This window comes from Hermetia illucens, chromosome 4, assembly GCF_905115235.1.
Source record: "Hermetia illucens chromosome 4, iHerIll2.2.curated.20191125, whole genome shotgun sequence".
Lineage (NCBI taxonomy): Eukaryota > Metazoa > Arthropoda > Insecta > Diptera > Stratiomyidae > Hermetia > Hermetia illucens.
Window position 1 is genome coordinate 43,656,807 of NC_051852.1, and position 21,545 is coordinate 43,678,351.

General features: G+C 46.0%; 1 protein-coding gene across 1 annotated transcript in view; it reads right to left on the reverse strand.

Moving 5' to 3' along the window:
• Positions 1–18,589, reverse strand: part of LOC119653528 (tubulin-specific chaperone cofactor E-like protein) — a 129,601-nt gene extending 111,012 nt beyond the window's left edge. Inside the window, exon 1 of the mRNA XM_038058199.1 lies at positions 18,387–18,589. The gene's annotated coding sequence lies outside the window, so the exon portion shown is untranslated. The remainder of the gene's footprint in view (positions 1–18,386) is intronic.
• Between the last annotated feature and the right edge of the window lie 2,956 nt (positions 18,590–21,545).

Here is a 21,545-nt window from a genome sequence, read left to right on the forward strand (position 1 = left end):
AACTTGTACACCTTAAAATATCTTTGTATCTATTGGCACGTGTTCAAGTCAGAATTATGTGTGCGAGATTGAAATGGCTTCTACAATGCCAACAAATTAAAAACAGCTGCGTGTTGCTTGTAATTTTTAGGGGAATTAAATAATAGACATTAAATAAGAGGCAATAAATAGGAGACATTATGCAAAGTAGATGACAGTTTGTTTGGGATAAGTTCGTTCAGAATCCGTTGAAATAATGTGGGGCCTGAATTTTTGAGGATGCATCATGCAGTGTCCTAACGTAAGCAATGTTGAAATTTATGTCATGTATTGAGTCTTCCAATAAGTTGGATAAAGGCGTTATTAAGCATTGTGAAACAGCATAGACAATAGTCTAAGTAATCACAAAACGATGGACCTGTTAGTGAGTAGGTGGGTTCCAAATAGATGCCCCTTCAACGCATCTATATATCACCGGGGCACTTGGTTGTGGAGCAGAAGCCACTTCCCCAGTCTCTTGTTTCATACTGTTCTTTAATGAGACTGTACAAGTGACAGGCATTCACCAATGGTATAACCACATATGTATGTAAGGTCTTGGTGTCAGATTCTTGACTAGGTACTATCTTTTTTTTTTTGTGCTTACACGGAGGTGGAAAATCTTAGAAAGACACGTCCGCCGCAGCTCCACCGCCCGAACGGCGGAACTACAGCGGGCGTGTGTGGAATTCACACCCACTAAAAACCACCCCCGGTCTCTCAAGCCCCAGCCCCGCGGGACCACCATTGAGGTATTACTTCGCGGGGTAGGTTTGCACTTAGGCACTCATTCTTCTCCTATTTGCAACTTTCTTCCTTCTTTGTTCCTTCTGCAATTCCTCCTGCATTTGGATGATTGCGGAGCCAACCGTAAGCCATTTCTCCTCGGACTCCAGCATCTCAGTAACCAAGCTCTCCGGGGTCCCGCTCCTGCCCAGCACCTGGTGTAAGCTCTTTCTCTCCTTTGCTACTCGTGGGCAGTGAAACATCACATGCTCTGGATCCTCCGGTATGCCATCGCGTCTGGGACAGTTCGGAAAATCATCCAACCCAAAGCGGTGCAGATACTGCCTGTAGCAACCACCGTGTCCCGTGAAGAACTGGGTAATGTGATAATTGGTCTCCCCATGTTTTCGCTCCAGCCACACCCTAATGTTGGGAATGAGCCTGTGCGTCCACCGACCTTTCGTAGACTCGTCCCATCTGCGTTGCCAGAGATCAAGCGACTCTGACCTTGCCGCATTTCTACGCTGTGCATGCCCCTCCATATGTCTTGCATTGTACAGGACACTCATTTCTTTGGCCAGAATGTCAACCGCGATCATGCCTGCCACCACCAATACTGCTTTATCTGATGTGGTTCTAAAAGCAATGCAAACCCTCAAAGCCATCCGCCGGTAAACCGAGTTCATCTGCTTCCGTCTCTGAGAGTTTGCAAGCGCCTCTGCCCACACAGGCGACGAGTAGAGCAGCATGGAGCGCACCACTCCGGCTAGCACCAACCTTCGGCAATGTTTCGGTCCACCAATATTTGGCAACATTTTTGCAAGTGCCGTGGTGGCACTGGCTGCCTTTTGGCAAGCATACTCTAGGTGTTCCCTAAAACTCAATTTGGTGTCAATTATTATCCCCAGGTATTTGATAGCCGGCTTTGATACGACCGTATGTCCATCGACCTCCACTTTTACAGTGTTATTTTTCCAGCGTTTCGTTATTAAGACCGCTTCCGTTTTCGCGTCCGCCAAGGTCAGCCCGGCCTTTTCTAGCCAGGACTTTACCGCTCTCACTGTTTCTGTTGCGTAAACCTCCACATCTTCTGGGTGTTTTGCTGCAACAACCACAGCTAGGTCATCAGCAAAGCCGATAATCGTAGTCCCCTCTGGGACGGGAAGAGCAAGCACCCCATTATACCTGATATTCCACAACAGGGGACCAAGTACCGATCCCTGTGGTGCCCCGGCTGTAACAATGTACTCTTTGGGGTCCTCATCCGTCCCATACCAGAGAGTCCTCTCTGAGAGGTAGTTTTATACCAAATTCACTAAGTATCCGGGGACACCTATGTCAGCCAACGCCCGTTTAATTCTATTCCAGTTGGCCGAGTTGAATGCGTTTTCCACATCCAACGCCACCACGGCACAGCAGCCGCCAGAAATCAGTGCACCTTTTGCCAGGTTTACCACCATGCCAATTGCGTACACCGTAGAGTGGGCGCGTCGGAAACCAAACTGGCGTTCCGACAAACCATTGCTGGCTTCGACGATGGGCAGGAGTCTGTTGTAGATGACTCTCTGCATCCCCATTGTATCCAACAAGCAGATGGGACGATACGACGCTGGGTTTCCAGGTGGCTTGCCAGGCTTCGGAAGCAACACCAACTTTTGCTTTTTCCACTGGGTAGGGAATATTCCTTCTCTTAGGCACGCCTCGAAGGTGTTGGCGAAAAAGTCGGGCCTAGTCTTCACTGCCAGTTTCAAAGTTTGGTTGGGGATGCCAAGCAAACCTGGGGCCTTGTTGTCACCGAACCTACCACATATTTCCCTCAGCTCCTCCACAGTTACAGGCGGTATTATATCGTCATTTAGCTGGACAAAAATTTGCCTTCCCCTATTTTCGTGGTGAGGGAACAGAGTGGTAACAATCTGTTTCAGGAGGGCGCGGACAGGTCACCTGGGGTGATTTCCGCAGCCTTTTCATCACCACTCTGTAAGCCTCGCCCCAAGGGTTTATGTCGGCATGGTCGCACAACTGTTTGAAGCAGTTCTTTTCGCTCATCCGAATGGCTTTCTTTAGGCGGCCACGCAATTGCTTGTGTGCCTCCTCTCGACCGTCGCCACCGGGTTTTCCCCTGAGCCTCTGGCAAAGCCTCCTTGCCCGAAAACATGCGGCTCGCAAACTTGCGATTTCGTTGTTCCACCGTTGGGTTGCCTACTGAGGAGCAATCGCCTTCTGGGCATAGTAGCATCGCATGCTTCCGTCACCCATCGAGTGATCTGGGTGGCTTTCTCTCCAGCCGTACCATTCAGGGATATGTCGGATTTGAGCACCGCGGAAAACGTGTCCCCCTCGAAAGCTTTCACTGTCCAGCCCCGGCATTCTGCGAAAACTCTTTTTCGAGCTCGATCCGCCCTTGATCTCCATACAGATTGCCTGGTGGTGGTATGTCAGATCCACTATAGACCCTAGACCCCTTCCCCGGAAAGTGTACGAAGACCCAACATTCGCCAGTACCACTTTCAGCTCCGCGAATGCTTCGAGGAGAACACGTCCCCTGACATTAGTTATCCGGCTGCCCCATTCAAGAGCCCACGCATTGAAATCGCCACCTATTATTATCGGCCAACGTCCTCTTGCATCCAAAACAATGGCAGCAAGCATCCGCTCATACTCGACGAGTGTAACGCTGGGTGGAGCATAGCAGCTATATATGTGGATGCCCTTCACCTTCGCTCTGATGAAGCCCTCCTCCGGGTGCTCCATTATTTCCTGGAAGGCTTGTTCTCCACAAGTCCACAGCCCTGCTTGGCCCGTTTGGTCTTTGACCCAAACGCTACCACCGCGGTTTCGGTATGGTTCACTTAGTATGGCCACATCGATGTGGATGGTTGGATGTGGATGCGGATGGTTTGCGCGAGTAGATCCTGCGCCGCCTCGCAGTGGTTGAGGTTAATTTGTATCAACCTCATCTGCGATTTGTGCTAAGGGCTCTCCTGTATTCCGGGCACCTGCTGCTGCCCGCAATGTGCCGATGGTCCACACCCTGCTTTCCTTTGCACAGTAGACAATTTGGGTCAGCTCCGCAGTCCTTGCTGATATGGCCTTCCACTCCGCATCTCCTGCATTGCTTTGACCTGTCATTTGGGTTAGTGCATGCCTTCGCAATATGACCAAAGCAAGGCATCTAAAGCACCGTTTTAATGCCACCTGCTCCCTAAGGCGACACATAACCCAGCCTATTCTCACTCTCCCTGCTGCTAACAGTTTGAGTGCGTTCTCCACTGGTAGGCTGATGATGGCGGTTTGTGTTCCCCCATAGGCTTTCCTTAGCGTTTTCAGCGCTGACTCTTGTAATCCTGCAAGATCGAACTGTTTCTCCAACGCTTCGCGAACCTCCTCCTTCGTCGTGATTTCATCTATATCTTTGCAGATTATAGTGATCTCCGGCCTGCTAGCTCTTATGTCGGCTTCCTGCCTAAAGTCTTCCCGATTTGGCTTAAGAATTTGTCCGCGGTTACATCCTTGGATTTCTTAAGTTCCAACATAAGATCTCCCTTCTGGGACCGTCTAATGCGGCTGACATTGTCTCCCAAATTGGTGAGTTCAGGGTCTGCCTTCACTTTCCTGAGAATGTCGGCGTATGACCCTTCGCCCCGTTTGGAAATGATAATCCCCTCAGGTTAATCTTCCTCCGATAATTTCTTTTCCGCGGTTCTACCTTCCTCCAAGCTTCCGCATCCGCCTTTGAAGGTTCGATCCCTTTTCTCGAGGTAGCCACTGCAGTATTTTCACTGGCACCTTCAAACGTACTTTTCATGAACTCCGCCTTTTTGGGAGTTGAGTCCTTTTTTCTTTTCGGGGTTTGCTGGCCTGTTGAGTCATTCAGCTTATCGCGCAGCCTCTTCCCCGGTTTCTCCCCTTTTGTGTTTTGAACCGGCGTTATTTGAGTTGTCTGGTTCACTTTTCCAATCGGCGACTTCCCTACTCGTTCATCCTGGGCCTTGCCGTACGTCAAACGGATGCCTCTTATCATGGCCCTTATATTTTGGTGAATGTTCCTGCGCTCCTTTATAAACTCACACAGCTCCACGATCCTTTTACCGAGGGCAGTAAAGGCAGCTCCAGACTGATCATTGCCCAAAACATCGCTCGGGTGAATCGGTGTCAGTGATTCTTCCTCATCGGAGACTCCCGCTATACGCTTCCCACTGGGGGTAGCGATCGTGGGGGCTTGTGCCCGTGTGGGAGGGGATCTGCGAAAAATCGAACTCCTTCTGAAAGTGTCCATCATTGGAGCCAGTTCAAGTTCCTACCGTACGCTTGTAACATTAGATACTACAGTAGCCAAGGTTCCCACTACTGAGGCACTGCGGTCATTGGATATCGACGGCCGGGAGCCCGCTTGCTCATTCCCAAAAACCGCCGGTACTGGGTTTCCGAAGCCCTGCACCGTAACTTCATTCTTCTTCTGCTCCTCCATGTTTGGTTTTATTTCTGGGTATCCTTCCCATAGCCAATTTTTATCCACGGGTGGGCGTTTACTTCCCACCTACCCGGCCTGCGCATAAACATGCCCATACACGCACATCTCCGGATGCGTGCATGTGCATGGCCATGACACATCCGCCGAGCATTCCCTTATCCGCACGAAGGGACGCGCCTGATAGGAGATTTGGCAACTCCACACAGGACACACCACTAGGTACTATCTGAGAATGGGTGCTTGTAGTAAGTGACCCCTTTCTAACCTTTCCACTCACTCCTTTATCAAACATCAAAACTAACACCTGCTTCAAAAAGTACTAATCAACATCTTTTATTTGCGATTCCACCGACTATATTCGGTATAAAAAAGAATAACCCCTCTTTGTATATACCCCCCCCCCCCCTCCTTGAATTTAACGCGGTACGATGTCATTCAGTGTATGCATGGATGCATGGTGATGAAGATTCCTAGTTGCAATCTTTACATAAAATTTCGAGTCACTAGGTATAACCATTTCTACGCGCATCAGGCAGACACCTGTGTGAAATTGTCGTAGGTCCTTTCGTGCGGATAAGGGAACTATCGGAAGTTAAGAGGAAAAATCCGATCCGTAAGCAAAAAATGGCCGTGTCTATGCTGATATTTCCCGCGGGCTTCGGAATCCAACACGCACTTTACTGCAATCAACAGACAGATGAACCACGATTTAGTTGTACACACCTTGAACTAGACGAAACACATGGCTGACCTCAAGAGGTGTTCAGGGAAACTATCTCTGAAAACCTACTGAATTTCCAGCGGTTGTCTGCTGTTTGACAGATAGACAGTTCAAAGAACAGAAATGAACGACTGAGAGGAAAAGAACATATGGAGTAAAAGGAAGCAGGAATTTGGGACAAATACCCTGACAAAAATATGGTTGCAAAAAATAAATTACCATTACCATTGGGAAGGGAACGTTGATTACTTGCAGTACATAACTCCTTTGCTCCTTAAATAACGAGCCAGGGCCCTTCAGGCGAAGTGACAAAATACTACGTGCTCCTCCCAGGTCCGCGCAAACGGATGGAAGACCTGCTACTCATGGTAGCACTCCTGTACTGAACACAGCAGAGAATATTAATAGTACATATCGAAAGTGACAAAATTGTTGTGCATGCGAAGATACTTAAGGTTGAAAGCTGCCTGAAGAGCATGGGTAATACTTTTAGTACGGTCAGCAAGTTCGCCGGGCCGAAGCAAAACGTCCAATGCTACATCATTAAGCTGATGGTCCTAAACCTTAAGGACCCTTGGGAAAAGGCCATTAGTTAATTTGGTTCGACATCCCAATGTACAGGAAATACCGGGCTGTGGAGCTTTCGGTTATGATTAAAATCAAGAGCGAGGGTACGCTAGACATTCTAGGTTACAATTTCATAAGTATCAGGAAAATGCAGAATGGAGAACTTTTCCTGGAGCTCCCAGAAGGTGTCGGAAGTAAGGGCGTTCAACTTGCAGACCCTGGTGGATCGGTCCTTAGGAAAGAAAGTTTTGGTGAGTCAATTCGCCCTAGAAATGACGGCGGAATGCAGGGACCTCAAAAAGGTTATGATGGGGCAGAGCATGTGGAGGGAATTCGTGCAGCCGTTCCAAATTCCAGACCGGATTGGCTAAGCAATAAAGAATTTACAGAAGACATACATCAACACGCAAACTCAAACCTTCATCATGCTATTTCCTTTAAATATCTGGATTATGGCCACATAGCCAGATCTTACACGAGCAAGGACGTTCCATTCGACCGATGTAGACAGTGTAGCGAAAAAAATTCACCTGCCGAGGAATTGCGAAAAGGATACTGAACGAATTTTGTGCAAGGACGCATGATTTTATAACAAGAGCCACGAAGCAGGGAGCGCTGTGTAAGAAAGATCCTAAAAAAGAAGCAAAGGAGGTTTATTCAAATAAGGCTACACAAAATAGCCCGGGACAGACACTCCAAGGGCCTCTTGTGGAAGCCTCTTCGTTGCCGAACATAATGTTAGCTTATGAAATACCTATACCTTTCGCACAAGGAGGATAGGCTCAGAAGAAGACATTACTTTATCAATCAATGCGCTGATGAGGGACATGATCTAGCAAGCTAGTTAACACTACACATAAAATGACCATCCCGCTATACTATGTAGTGTAATGGAAAGTAAAAAAGTGGTGTATCCGAAGAGCATAAACTCGGGTCGAACGAACTGGGTAAGGAGAATTATTTTTGTTTGAGGATTAAGGGCGTCCTAAGTCCACATTCAGTTGGTGTTGGGCCGGGCCAATTAGGAAGAAGTTTTTTTCCACGATTGTGGTCAACGGCGTATTTCATTTATATATAATTCGCACTCATGTCATGTTTACGATTATACCTACTCGAAAAGGGGCGATTACCAAATGCAGTCACCTTCGCTAACGCTGCCCCCAGGGCAAAGGTGAGGCAGCGTCTGATGAGTTGCTGGAAATCTGGGCAAATTGTCGGCAAGGCATTTGCAGCTTGCAATGCCTCTATGCGAAGACTAACGGGTGAGCAAACTAAATGCACTTTGGAAACTGCACGAAGCGGCTGACATCAACTCGTGAAGAGGAGCCTATAAAGCACTAATGGTTAAGCTGAAAAGGCATAAGGCAAATCAAGTATCCAGGTTTGTTGCGCAAGATAGGTGTACGACAACTACAAATTTCCGTGATTCTAGGCTGAATTTCCGGGGGTTTTGCAGTCAATTATTAAAAATTATAGTAATATACTATTATTAACTTTATTTGAACAGATATCGGCATGGCGGGCATTTCGGAGCCTAGGCACCATATAGTGGCAGCCTCTTCACTTTTTTCAGATTTTTCGGTTGGGTAGTTTCTGAGAATGGGTCGGTAAAAGAATGAATCAATTTCAAAATCAAAACCCCTCACATTCCCCTCCTTTGCAACAAATCTCAAAACTAAGACCGGCTTCGGAAAGTACCTACCGAGACCATTCATTTGATACCCCACATGACTATATATGGTGACACCCTTTTGCATGTATGGGGACCCCGCCTTAAATTCGACGTAGAATCATGTAACTCACCGTATGCCTGAGCGTTCACAGTTCCCACCTTTCCACCATATTCGGTGTCAATCGCTATAACCGTTTCCAAGAAAAATACGTGTGGCAGACAGACAGACAGACGGACAGTAAACCGATAAGGTTCTGTTTTACACAACGATGTTAGATTACATTACTATTGTTTTTGATTACCTAATCAATTATAAACAAACAATTAAAAACACTAACTAGTTTGCAGCGATGGCACGTTCAAAATTAGGACATTTTCTTGAGAATAGAGCCCTTGAATTGGTGGAAATTGATTTATATGGTTTTCATTTACCCCTTGGTAGCATGTAACGTGTCAACCACGCGCCACTAAAAGGATGGAGGTCACTTTCCATGCACTATTCCCATATAGCAACAAAGAAAGAGCTTTAGCACCGAACAGTCTCAACTTGATCTTGGTGTTGAGATGGCTGCATTTCCAGATTTTGGACAAGACAGCGAAAGTGGAACTAGCGCTGTTAACACGTCGGGCAACATCCAGTTCGGTGCCACCGTCAGCAGAAAACACGTTTCCTAGATATACAAATAGATCAAAATCTTCAATGCCCTCCTCACTCTTTGATGCGTTCCAGGATTGTTTTAGTTATCATTCTTCGCTTTCACTTCTCCTTTTCCACTCTCCGGAAAAGGTTTCGGATACCCAAGATTTTCGTACTAATGGAAGTAACAGATTTGTAATAACTACAGCTGTAGCGATAAATAACTCAGCGGAGAGACCGTCAGACCCAGCGGCTTTACTTCGTTTGAGTGCATTGATGACCAAAATAATTGCTCTTTTGCTTGGAGGAACGTGTCCGACAATCTACGTAGCACCCGGAAAAAAGCATTTTTGATGGTGGCTCGATGCTCATTGACATTCCCAGGCCGCTTACCCAGTGCATCCGCCTTCTGATCAGCGAAATAGCTCTCCCACTGTCGAACAGTTGGATCAAAAAAGTGGTTGATCTTGAACTTGGGAGATCACAGCTTCCCAGCCCTTCGAGACTGATGCACGCGAACGTAAGAGGCCATCAGATGGCGATCTCTTTCGAGGCCGATATCAGCGCCTCCCTTGTTACCCACATCCAGGAGACAACTCCTAAATCTACTGCTGATCGCGAAGTGGCCGATTTGATTGCTCGTACGGCGTTCACAATTCACATATCTTCCACCATTTTCGTTACGACCACCAGGACCGTTGTTCCTCATCATACGTCCGTGTAAGCTGTTGTCGGATCCCACCTTGGCATTCAGATCACCCACCCACAGATCACCCGTTGGTGCATAGCAGTGTACAATCGTAATGCTCCTTTGTCTAGACCGGAATCTTGCAGTCAGAAGTCTATCATAAACCCGCTTCTAAATTAAGAGCGCGCTTTGCGGTAGCCGTCCGAAGTAAGCCGGCATCAGATTCGCATCTGCTACCACTCAGCTTTCCAGAGTACTAAGGCGCATTGCCGCAAAGGTAAGGGTAGTACTCTCCAGAGTCTTACCAGCATGGTTCGCTTAGATCCAGAATGTCCAGCTTATATTGCTCATAAAGCATTACAGACTGACCACTTATGGGACAGCAAGTGCTTCATTTGTAGCTGTTCAAACCCTACACAGATTGGCAAACGACGCAGGCTTCAACTATCCCAAACCCTTCGAAACGACAAAACAAGAGTTTTACTTTGATAAAGTATTTATAAGGGTAATAATCTCCAGGAAATCAAGCAACTGCAAGAAGAACTGATAGAAGTGTTATATAAAAGTGTATTTCATCTGAGGAAATGGACTGCAAACCACGAATCTGTACTAGAAATAATTTCTCCCGCTGACAGAGAAATGCAGCTACCATTAAACTGAACATTAACGGCCAACATTAAAACATTAGGAAGGAAAGAAGGTGTGCTTGAAACCTTGCAACTATTTGATCCATTCGGGATGCGTGATGATAGGGAAAGTTATCATGCAGCAATTATGATTAAAGAAAACCGGCTGGGCCGAACCCATTGAAAACGAATTGCAACCTAAATGGATGAAATCAACAACAACTTTCAATTCCACATCTTCGGGGAATTTATGTTCAACCTCACACTCCTGCATCAATTACTACTGACTCTCTGTTCCAGTTGAACCCTACTCTTTAGGGTGCCTCCGTACATATTTTCCCCTACAGATTAGTAATGTATCACCAACTTCTTACTGGACCCTTATTCCAGTGTTAGTTAACTTTTGAAAAAGCTCGTCTGCTAAAATTAGATAAATTGCCGCTGACAATTTCCCACTCTAAATATAACATTAGAATGTGTTCACGATTATGGAATTCGTACCTACTGGTGCATATACCAGTCTGTTTCCAAGGTTTGCTCCTATCTGGAAGGCCATGATATTCCTAACTCCTTTGTGAATAATTATGGTTCCCCCTGACTCCTATATAGTACCACGCTATCTGATGCAAATTAACTTCTGCATCAACATACGGCGACTTTAACGTTGATTCAACATGCAGTTTCGAAGTTATCACCAGCTTTCTCAAGCTGTTATTTCATAGGGCGCCAGCGTAACTACATGCAGACTGTCGTCGACTGCGGCTAGCAATACTGGCGTCATACCAAAGTCGCCAACTAATCCCCCCATTGTCTGCCAGGCACTATTCCCCACTTATGTGTCAAGCTGATAAAGGATAGCTCTCCAGACCAGATGGCTTCCTCCAAAGTAACATATCCCCATGACTTCGATTTTGCTTTTGGCCGTAAGGGCTCTTCATCAAGCCTTATCCGAGGACTAAACTTCGAGAAAATTTCCGGCCTGCCCGCCGAACTCGTCGAACTTGAATGAATTTCATAATTTAAGACTTTTTTATCAAAATGTTAGGGATTAAGGACCAAACTATCGGGGTTTCAAATTTTCGGCACTAGTAATTCAATATTACGTCGTCTGCATTACTGAATCCTGATTGGATGACAGGATTTCAAATTCCGAAGTCCTCGAAGGTTACTTTCGTTGTGACAGGGACTACGCTGCGCTTGGCAAGACAACAATGGCCAAAAAGCTACTAAGTCCCTCTTCAGTGTCGAAATCATCTTTTCCTCTTCCTCCTCCACCCGCGAGTCTTTGACCGTACGAGTCATTCCACCTAACGTATGCCTCTTTATCATATTCGGTGTTATTTTCCCTGCCCAGCCCCTCTTCTCTGTCCGAAGAGTTCTACACAGATTATTGGAAGTTATAACGATTAACGATTAACAACTACTGGCCTATCCTGACGATATCGACATCATGGGAAGAACGACCTGAGACGTACAAACTGCCTTCATCTAGATCGAGCAGGCGGCGCGAGATTTGGGCTGCACATCAATGAAGGCAAGACAAAATATATAGTGGCAACGTCAGCACCGAAAACCAACCAATCAACAACATCGAACCGCACTGGTCAAACGGGAAGAATAAAGATAGGATAATACAACTTTGAGACCGTGGATAATTTCTCTTATCTAGGGTCGAAAATCACAACCGATAACAGCTACAATGATGAAATCCGCACACGGTTGTTGTCAGCCAACAGAGCCTATTTCAGCTTACAAAAACTGTTCCGCTCGAAACGTCTCACCATAGGGTCAAAGCTCTTACTGTACAAGACAATGATCTTGCCATTCCTCATGTATTCCTCGGAGACTTGGGTTCTTAGCAAGAAGGATTGCGAACTCTTGGCCGCGTTCGAGAGAAGAATCCTCCGAAGCATTTTTGGCTCCCTACATGAGGATGGACGATTCCGTAGTCTACATAACGACGAAATCTATGAGGGATACCATGACCGTCAGGTTGTGGATAAAATCCGGCTCAATAGGTTACGGTGGGTGGGTCACTTAATCCGTATGGATGAGGATGATCCCACCCGGAAACTCTATAAGGGCAATATCTATGGTAGCAAAAGAAGGCGAGGCAGACCCTGCCTAAGATGAAGCGATGGCGTAGGTCAGGACGCCAGACAGCTTTTAGGGATATCGAATTGGTAGACCTCGGTGCAAAACCGGGATATCTGAAGTTGCTTATTAAGGCAGGCCTAGACCGGATACCGGTTGTTGCGCCGTTGTTGGTGATGATGATAACGATTTTGTTCGCTTTTCTTCCTTTCATCATCTGTGGGGGCTTTAACCTTCATATGCTCTCTTGGCCTACTACTTCCCGGCTCCCTTCCCGCCCCAATAGCTCCACCCGCCCTTCCCAACTTTGGTCCACTTTTATGAACACCTGTGCCACACTCCAATTTAACCCTCCCACTAATGATGGAAATCGCTTCCATGCTGCAACCTAACATAACTCTCAAAGACCGTTTTTGAAAAAAAAACTGAATGTTTGAAATTATCAACATTTTAAATTTCAACCAAATTCAAACAGACTAAAAAGCCCGCGCCATATTGAGTGACGCCACAACTCAAGCCAAGAAATTTCAGTAGTCCGGCAACTGAAGGTACTCATAAAAACATGAAATTGTCAAAATTAATTTCCTGCGTGAAATGCCAGGGATGGCGATGTCTTGCTGCACAAGTAACTCCACAAAAACCCCGCTGAAAGCTTTTTTGGCTGTTCCAAAAAGAGATTTCGAAAAAAGTGGATCGCCATCGTCCGACGGAACACAGTTTCTTTGGAGTCAGGTTTAAATTGTGAGGATCATTTCAATGTGAGCTAACATTTTTTACAATCTTAATTGATAATATGCGACTTGGTTAGAATTTTGTGTCACTATTATTCCAAATCAATTCATACAAGAAAGAAGAGACACCACATAGTGCAAATTCTTTATTTGCGACTTTTGAATCTTTCAGATGATTGATCTTCTCCTCTCTAACCTTCCTGTGCGTTGCCTTTCGCAGCCCCTTCATGCACCCCTCCTCCTGCCCTCCTAAGTCCCAGCGCTCGTACCCTATCTGGTTCACTAATGAAATCCACAAAAAACTTCGTCAAAAATATACTGCGAGGAAGAAGGTCCTGTCATCTGGAACCTATACTGACTTCGTTTTTTTTAAATTCTGCGTTCCTCGGCTGAATACTTAAGTCCAGAAAGGAATATCTGGTCGGTGTTGAAGACTCACTGCAGCGCGGAAACCACAAACATTTCTGGTCCCACATTCGCAACTCCTGCAGTCTTGTCCAGCTATCTCCTTCGTCCATTAAATTCTCTAGCTCCTCTGTTAACTCCCCCCAACTATCTTATGATTTAAACTGCCGCTACTTTTCCTCAGTCTATGTTCCCTCCCGCTAGTGGATATAGCTTGTCCCTACCATTCCCCTCCTTACCGCTCTCTTTGTCAAGTATATGATTGGCAAACTTGAAGCCAATGTCGTTGGTCTTCCAAACCTCTTTTTAATTAAAACTGGCCAGTCCATTTCCCTACCCCTCTCCATAATTTTCAGCAATACCATCGAAAAGAACCATTTTCTTGAGAACAAAGCGGTTTTGTTAAGCGTAGGTCCACTGCCTCCAACCAACCTAATTAACTTCACCAAATGCCTAAATTCACGGCAGGAAGTGCATACTATCTACACTGACTTTGCTAAAGTCTTTGAAACTCACAGCCTCCCCGTACCACTTGTTGCAAGGCTTTCCTCCTAATTCTCCAACCAACCCTCGCCCACCTCTTTTGATGGCTACACATCCCCTCTTCCCCCCCCCCCTCTGACGTCCACCACATTCTTTATCAACGACTTTCCAACTCCTTACTTATCTCTATTTGCTCTATCCCGACCACCTTGAGTTGTTTTCCGCTATATCGCCGGGTATGGACTATGTCTCCCTCCAATCAAACCTAGACGTTCTGGTTCACTGGTACTCTACTAACGATTTAGCGATAAACGTCAAAAAGTGTCACTCAATATTATTATTATTCTGTTAAGGGTCGCGTCCTTAAAGAACTATTGTGCCCCTTTTACTGGTTATAGTGTACCTCTTGATTACAGTATCACAAACAGGCCTATAACCGTCAGGAACTTTAGTATGTTCTCTACTTCCAGATCTTTCGGCTTTGCATCTGGTATTAAGTGTTCTCCCAGATGTATCGACCTACTTTGCACAAGTGCCGGACACTGTCCCAGGACGTGTATAGAGGTTTCGTCATACTCCTCACAAAACCTGCAGGCATTGTCCGTAGATATCACTAGCTTCCCTAGGTGACAGTTTAGCCGACAATGGCCAGTGAGAATTCCCACTATGATTCAGAGGTTCTTTTTGGTGAGGTTTAAGCAATCCTTTGTGCGTATGGGTTCGTATCCCCCAATAAGCACCCTAGACTGCTCCATCCCTGATAGGCCCAGTATAGTTCGCTCAACCGTTCCTCTTCATTTCTTAGATTCATAGCCATGAAACCGTTTCCGATTCCACAGAAGGGTCCTGGCCGGTGTAAAGGCGTCCATGCTCCCTTCTTGGCTAGTACGTCCGCTGCCTGGTTGCCTTCCAACCCAGCATGGCCTAGAACCCAAAGTATCCAGACCTTGTTGGACGAGCCGAGTGTATTCAGTCCCTCAAGGCATTCAAGGCACTAGTTTAGAGTTCACTTGGTTGGACCTAAGTGCCTTGACTGCTGTTTGGCTATCGGTGAGAATAGCTATGTTCTGCCCCCTGTAGTTCCTTTGCAGATTAAAGGAGGTACATTTGTCTATGGCGTATATTTCCGCCTGGAATATGCTAGTGTACCTGCCCATTGACTCAAAGTACATTTTCCTTGGACCAATGACACCGGCACCCGCTCCCTCTGCTGTGGGGGATCCGTCAGTGTACCAAGTAATCAATTGCTGGTTTAAGCCGTATGTCGCAGCCACGCTCTCCCAGTTTGCCTTGTTACTCCAACGTGTTTCAAACTTCTTATCGAAGCGAAACCTCGGTGTCATGTTGTCCCTCGGTATCAGTAATTCGGGATACCGCCTAGAAAGAATATCAATCTTCCTGCAGTTTAGGCAGCTCCCCGCCTCACCCATACTACCGCCCATCCTGAATATTGCCTTCCTTATCTGTATCTGTATGTGGAGATGGAGAGAGGTGAATCCCAGAAGGACCCCCAGGGATGCCGTTGGGCATGTCTTCATTGCCCCACTGATACACACGCAAGCCAACCTTTGGAGCCTATGTAATTCCCTGGCTTGTGTGCTGTGTTCGGTTCTTTCTGCCCAGATTACTGCTCCATAGGTAATCATTAGCCTTGCTATTGCAGTATATATCCAAAGTAGTATCTTCCCCTTGCCCCTACAGATCAAAACAATGTCGTCCGCGTAACCCTGGACTTGTATTCCAGTATTTGTTAACACGTCCAGGAGCTCATCAACTACCATACTCCACATCAGCGGCGAATTTGTACCTGTCGGTTCTTCTATTTCCCTACTTTCTAACATTTTGCCCATCCAGGGTGTTTCCCACTTCTTTGCGGCTCTGGACATCTTGTACCTTTGCGTGCGATGTGTTCTCGAATGCTCCTTCGATATCCAAAAATTCGCACAGTGCAATTTCTTTTGTTTCTATAGAATCCCGTAGTACCTCTGTCAGCTGATACAGAGCACTTTGAGTTGACTGTCCTGCCCGGTAAGCGTGTTGACAGTGATGTAGGGATTACGCTTTGGAACGTTAGTTCTAATATAGTTGTCTATGACCTTCTCCACCGTTTTGAGTACGAACGATGTTAAGCAAATTGGTCTGAAAGATTTAGAGTGAAAAGGATTCTTTTTACCCGATTTCAGAATAAAGACCACTTTTGCCCGTCTCCATGCCATTGGTATGTATCCCAGTGCTATGCTCGCCCTTACCACCCTCAGAAGAGACTCTAAGATAATTCTTAGGCCTCTCTGGATTAGTGCTGGGAAAATGCCATCTACTCCACTCAACATGTTACTCGCTTAAATCTTCACCCACTTCCTTTTTCCACTCTCTTAACGGACATTCCTTATCATATCAAAACTCCACTCGAGTCCTCCGAATCACTTTCAACAATAAGCTCCGCTTCAACACCCACTGCCTCGAAACCACCAATCAAGCAGCAAAGTTTTCGGGCTTTATGCTTCGCTCCTGCTCTAATTTTGACTCCATCGAATTCTTCTTTACTTTCTTCAACTCCCTCGTGCAAAGTATCCTTGAGTATGTGATCTGGTCACCCTTCCGTAACCCTGATTGTGTTACCCTGAAAAAGGTGCAACGTAAATTCGTCCGTGCCCTTCCCTTGAAGAAAAACTTTAGTCATGAGGACTACTCTTCCCGCCTCCGGTTTCTGAACCTCCCCTTCCTATAACAGGGTAGAATCTATCTGGATTTATGTATATTTTTTAAACTTTCCTTGGGTCTGATGGAGTACTCGTCCTCTAACGACACCACTGCAACCCGAAACGAGGGTAACCTGCATTATAAAGGAATACAATAGTAGTTCCAATTGTAAGACAGTGCACTCAGTTCCGCACTAGATAAAACGAACATATCCAGATTAGCTCCATGTACAAATATTCCACACAATGCACCAGACAATCTACTGCTACTGAAAACCCGTTACCCTTATAAGGACCCTCCTGACTTACAACACCAACAAAAGAATATTCCCAACCTGAATCACATGTCAGACGAGCAAATCGTGATGTCCATGTTAATTCCATCGTGTCCTAATTTGGAAAATTTAGACCGAGCCATCGTTTCGAGGCGATGCACTGCACAAGGAAGAATCTGAACCTCCGCCATATTCACATACGAGTAAGTAACGCACTCCGTCCTCTAAATGCATGCAACACAAAAGCAGTTGCTTCGTATAGTTTTAGTGCGAAACTATGATAAATGGACAATTTACGTTCGATTAATAAAAGTTCAAGATCTTGAAATGTCTGAGGGTCATGGAATCGTTGAGTGCTGTTGTCGCTTGTTGTTTCCAGTATTGAATGTATCTAAATTGTGCACAAAGATAATTCACTGAATTGGAAGTAAATGCTTTTTTCAGTGTGAATCATTTAGCATTGCGGCGTTGTTTGTATCTTTTGTGTTAGAGGTAATTAATCGAACGTTATTAGCCAAATGCAAAGGTTGCTAGTTGTAGCCAAGGCGAAAGAAGGAGGTGAAATACATATCTAAATGGGTTTGGCTCTAGAGCTGATTATTTTCGGCAAATTAGAAACGGTGCCTTTTTCAGAATAAAGTCCGACTTCCCGCAAGATACTGAAATTTCGAAAGTAAATGATCCTCAAATTGACAAACCCACCTATGTTGACTCCACAAAGCACCAATTAACATTATACTCATTCCTCCATAAATCATCTTTGATTGTTTACTCTACTTTCCTACACCTATGGAAGTACGCTTGTGTATCTTTTGAGGTTTGATGCTGAAGTAGAATTGCAACGCAGAAAAGTATAAAAAATTATAGGTCGAAAACTGTATTGAGGACAATAACAAAAGCAGCCATCGCGGATGCAAAAACAACAAGTCACAGTCTCCTTATTTGTAGGCCATTAGCCTACTCTGCTCTGGAAACCTGAAGCGATCTACATAGAACGACACAATTTGTTTACATCAGTGCCAAAGGCTTAACATTCGTCAGCGGCTCCTCCACATTCAAAACTGACTAACGATTTGCATAAAGGCAACTAAAAGTCACCCAAACCGAGCAGGCGAATATTTGTAAAAAAACACATTTCTGCAGAGCCGCCATTTAAGGAAACTTGCCTCCACTGCTCTAAGCTCCATCTTATTACGCCGCGACATCATTAATTCCGCGCAAATCTCTCAGCATCCATATCTTGGGCAAGAAGTTACGTACGAGTACTGGTATGTGCCCATATGATCTATCCATTCCCTGAAGAAGTTGATGGAAACTGTGGCATCTGGGCACCAACAAGTACCCGTTCCCAAAGATCATTAGACAGAAATTGCTGCAGCAATCTTCCGTGACAAATTTTTAAGGTCACACTAATTAAATGCGTTTTTTGTGGACGTCGGAAAATATGAGCCGCTTTTCAACTCTGAAATAGCCACGTCCATATTGGATGTTGGATGGCAATGGAAAACCAAAGCCACTCGTGGAGAATTTTCCGTAAAGCCCGCCTTGGGGATAACTAATCAACACTTACCTTATTTGGATACCTTCGTCGAAATTCTGGTACTTCCTGTTTGCTGTCTCTGATTTGCGGTGATTTCCGGAAGGTTGATTTGGATGGATTCAATTGGACCTAGCACTAACTGGAATATGCCAAATGATTTTGATTATGGAATTTCCCGACGGTTGAATATTATTGTCAAAATTATCAAATTTCAGTTGAGCTGTTAATTTATTAAACGTCATAATTTTGAATTTTCAATTAGGTTGTTTCGTTTAGGAGAAACGCCACATCTGAGTAGAAGAAACTTATCTACTTCTGATCAGCTGTAATTCCAAATTCCTGTTTGATTGGTTAAATTAATAACCGATGAACGCCTCTAGGTAACAAGCTCTGCAAGTCGGAAACCGCAAGTTGTGCGCTTTAGATTTAAAAAGGTTTAAGTTTTTTTGTTATGTAAGGAACAGTACGTAACAAATCAAATACCTTAAAAAGCTTTGAATTAAAAAAAAAAGAATTGAAAAAAAAAATAAATTATTCCCCTGCGGTACCCTATCAAAGTACTTACAACTCCCAGGAACGCTTAATCTTGATGATTGAACGAGAATCCTTTCAGGTAATTAGAGCTTCTCTAGTTGTTGTTAATGAAATATGATTCAATTTACAGCTCGACTTATCTATTTAGACGTAAGGACGAGAAAATAACTGTACTTCCAAATGCGAATCGGGCAGATCTTGGTCTAACGATCTAAGCGAGTGGTCGTGATGTAGCTCCGAAGGCTGAACTGGCGGGTGCCGATGAGACCATTGGCGGGGTTGGCTGCCGAACTGTTCTAAATACGCTGGCTTTAAATAATCTGTAGAAAGGGATTTAGCAACCCCGTTGACGTCTAAGACGAAGGTAGTCGACCACCGCACCTTTGTCATAGACGTCAACGGGGTCGCTAAACCCCCCCCCCCCTCTTTATGACACGGTGCGAACCAATTTACAGCTACTCCATAGGCTTTTCAATGGCATCGATGCGGCGGAGGACGTCTTTTTTTTATAGGGTAGGTGAATGCATTTACGGACACAGTGTTGGACTCCCGATTCGGTACATCGTCGGACTACCAACTAGACACCTCCCCATCGTCAGAGAGCTAGCCTGGAACCGTTTGTCACATTACTTCGGGCTAGTCCCCTAACTCTCCCGCTTTGCGGAGCCTTCAAATCAGGGAATTTGTTTCACCAACGGGAGAGGACAGGAGGAAGGGAACTGTAGGTTCAAGGAATCCCCTGCCATCCGGCTCCTCCACCGGTCGAGTTCTATCTTCTTAGTAACGAGAAGGGCCCGAAAGTAATGGCCAACACGGTTCCACCTATCAGCAGTCCTCAGCATCTCTTCCACAATGTTGTCTGGAGAGAGATCCCCTGTGTTTAAATAGAGCTGCTGACGAACCCCATCCCACCTTCCATAAGAAAAAAGTGTGGTGGGCGTCGTCCACAACTCCATTGCAAAACACACAATGCGGAGAACGCGCCTTTCCAATCTTGTGCAGGTAAGACTGAAAACCTCCATGCCCACTTAAAAATTGGGTAAGGAAATAGTCTCACCATGCTTCCGATTCAGCCACGCACCTAAGTTGCCGATGAGCCGCGCAGTCCATCTGCCTCTAGTTTCATTTTGCCAAAAGAGCTGCCACTCGTCTAGAGTGTGTTGCCGTTCTTCGCGAGCAACCACCTCCCTTGGCTCATCTCCCTTGCGCTTGTATATGGCTTGACGCTCCCTAGCAAGAAGGGCAACGGGGATAACTCCCGCGATCACCATCACGGCCGGTTCAGAGACTGTGCGGTACGCAGACGCCACCCGTAAAGCTCCCCGTTTCTGTACTTGCGCGAGGCGTTTACGATATACCTCCTTTTTAAGAGCGCCAGCCCATACCTCAGCGCCGTAGAGCAGGACAGACTGCGTTGAGTTCATCAGGAGACGTCGCCTACTAGACGTAGGACCCCCAATGTTTGCCATTAGTCTACTTAACGCCGAAACTCCAGCCGCAGCCTTGTTCGCTACTGCTTGGATTTGTTCAGAAAAGCTCATCTTTGAGTTAATAGTCAACCCGAGGTACTTTACCGCTGATTTTGACTCGATGATCGACTCGCCGAACGATATGGGACGCAGGGTCGGAATTCTCTTTTTAGTCAGGATGACTACTTCGGTTTTTTCCAGTGCAAGGTTGAAACCATCCATCCGCTTACCCGTCGCATCAATATGCCGAGTCTGCTTTGCGCCTGTTCGACAGTGCAGTTTAAGCAGACTGTCGTAGGTAGCGTTCCAGAGGTCCGGCCCTAGAATGGATCCCTGTGCTACCCCCGACGTGACCTTCATCCACCTTTGGCCCTCTAGTGTTTCATAGAGCAGGGAGCGGCTTCTCAGATAGTCCCTCAAAATCCGTAAGAGATAGCTCGGCACATTGAAGGTATTGTCTAGTGTGTCTTTCCATCTTACGGAATTGAAAGCGTTTCTGACGTCAAGCGTTACGAGGAGTACCACCCGTCGCGTTCGGCGGCTATGTGCCTCTGCTCGTCGAACGGCCTCCACGACTTGCATGACAACATCAATTGTCGATCTCCCTGCCCTAAAACCAAACTGCCGGGGAGATAAATCTCCAGCAGCGCGTATCGCTTCAGCGAATCTACTTCTGATGAGCTTTTCGAGCACTTTCCCAGCAGTGTCAAGCATACATAGTGGACGGTATGAAGACGGCAATTCGGGATCGCCTTTCCTTTTAGGGATCAGCGGAAGCCTCGCAACTTTTCAACGAGCAGGGAAAATGTTCTCTTTCCGGCAAGCATTGAATGCACCGAGCAGTAGGTCTGGCCGGTGCGGCGGAGGACGTAGTGGAAAGTGGCGAGGTCCTTAAAAACGAATGGATGGTACGTTATATGCCTGGCAGACGGCACTAGGCGAATCGCCTTGAAAAGTCGACATAAGTATCCTGTGGCACGAAGAATTCACTCGGGGTACGCAGCAATGTGCCGCATACCATCTGGGCGGGCGAAGCCTGCAGATCTTTCTTAAAGGTGGTATGCATGCTAAGCAGTGCTGCAGGGAGCCAAGGTCTTTTCAGATTGCACCTAAACGCGCCCTTAAGTATCCAATGCATGCGCTCAACCATATCATCTCCTTGAGGATAGTGCGGCATTCTGTGCGC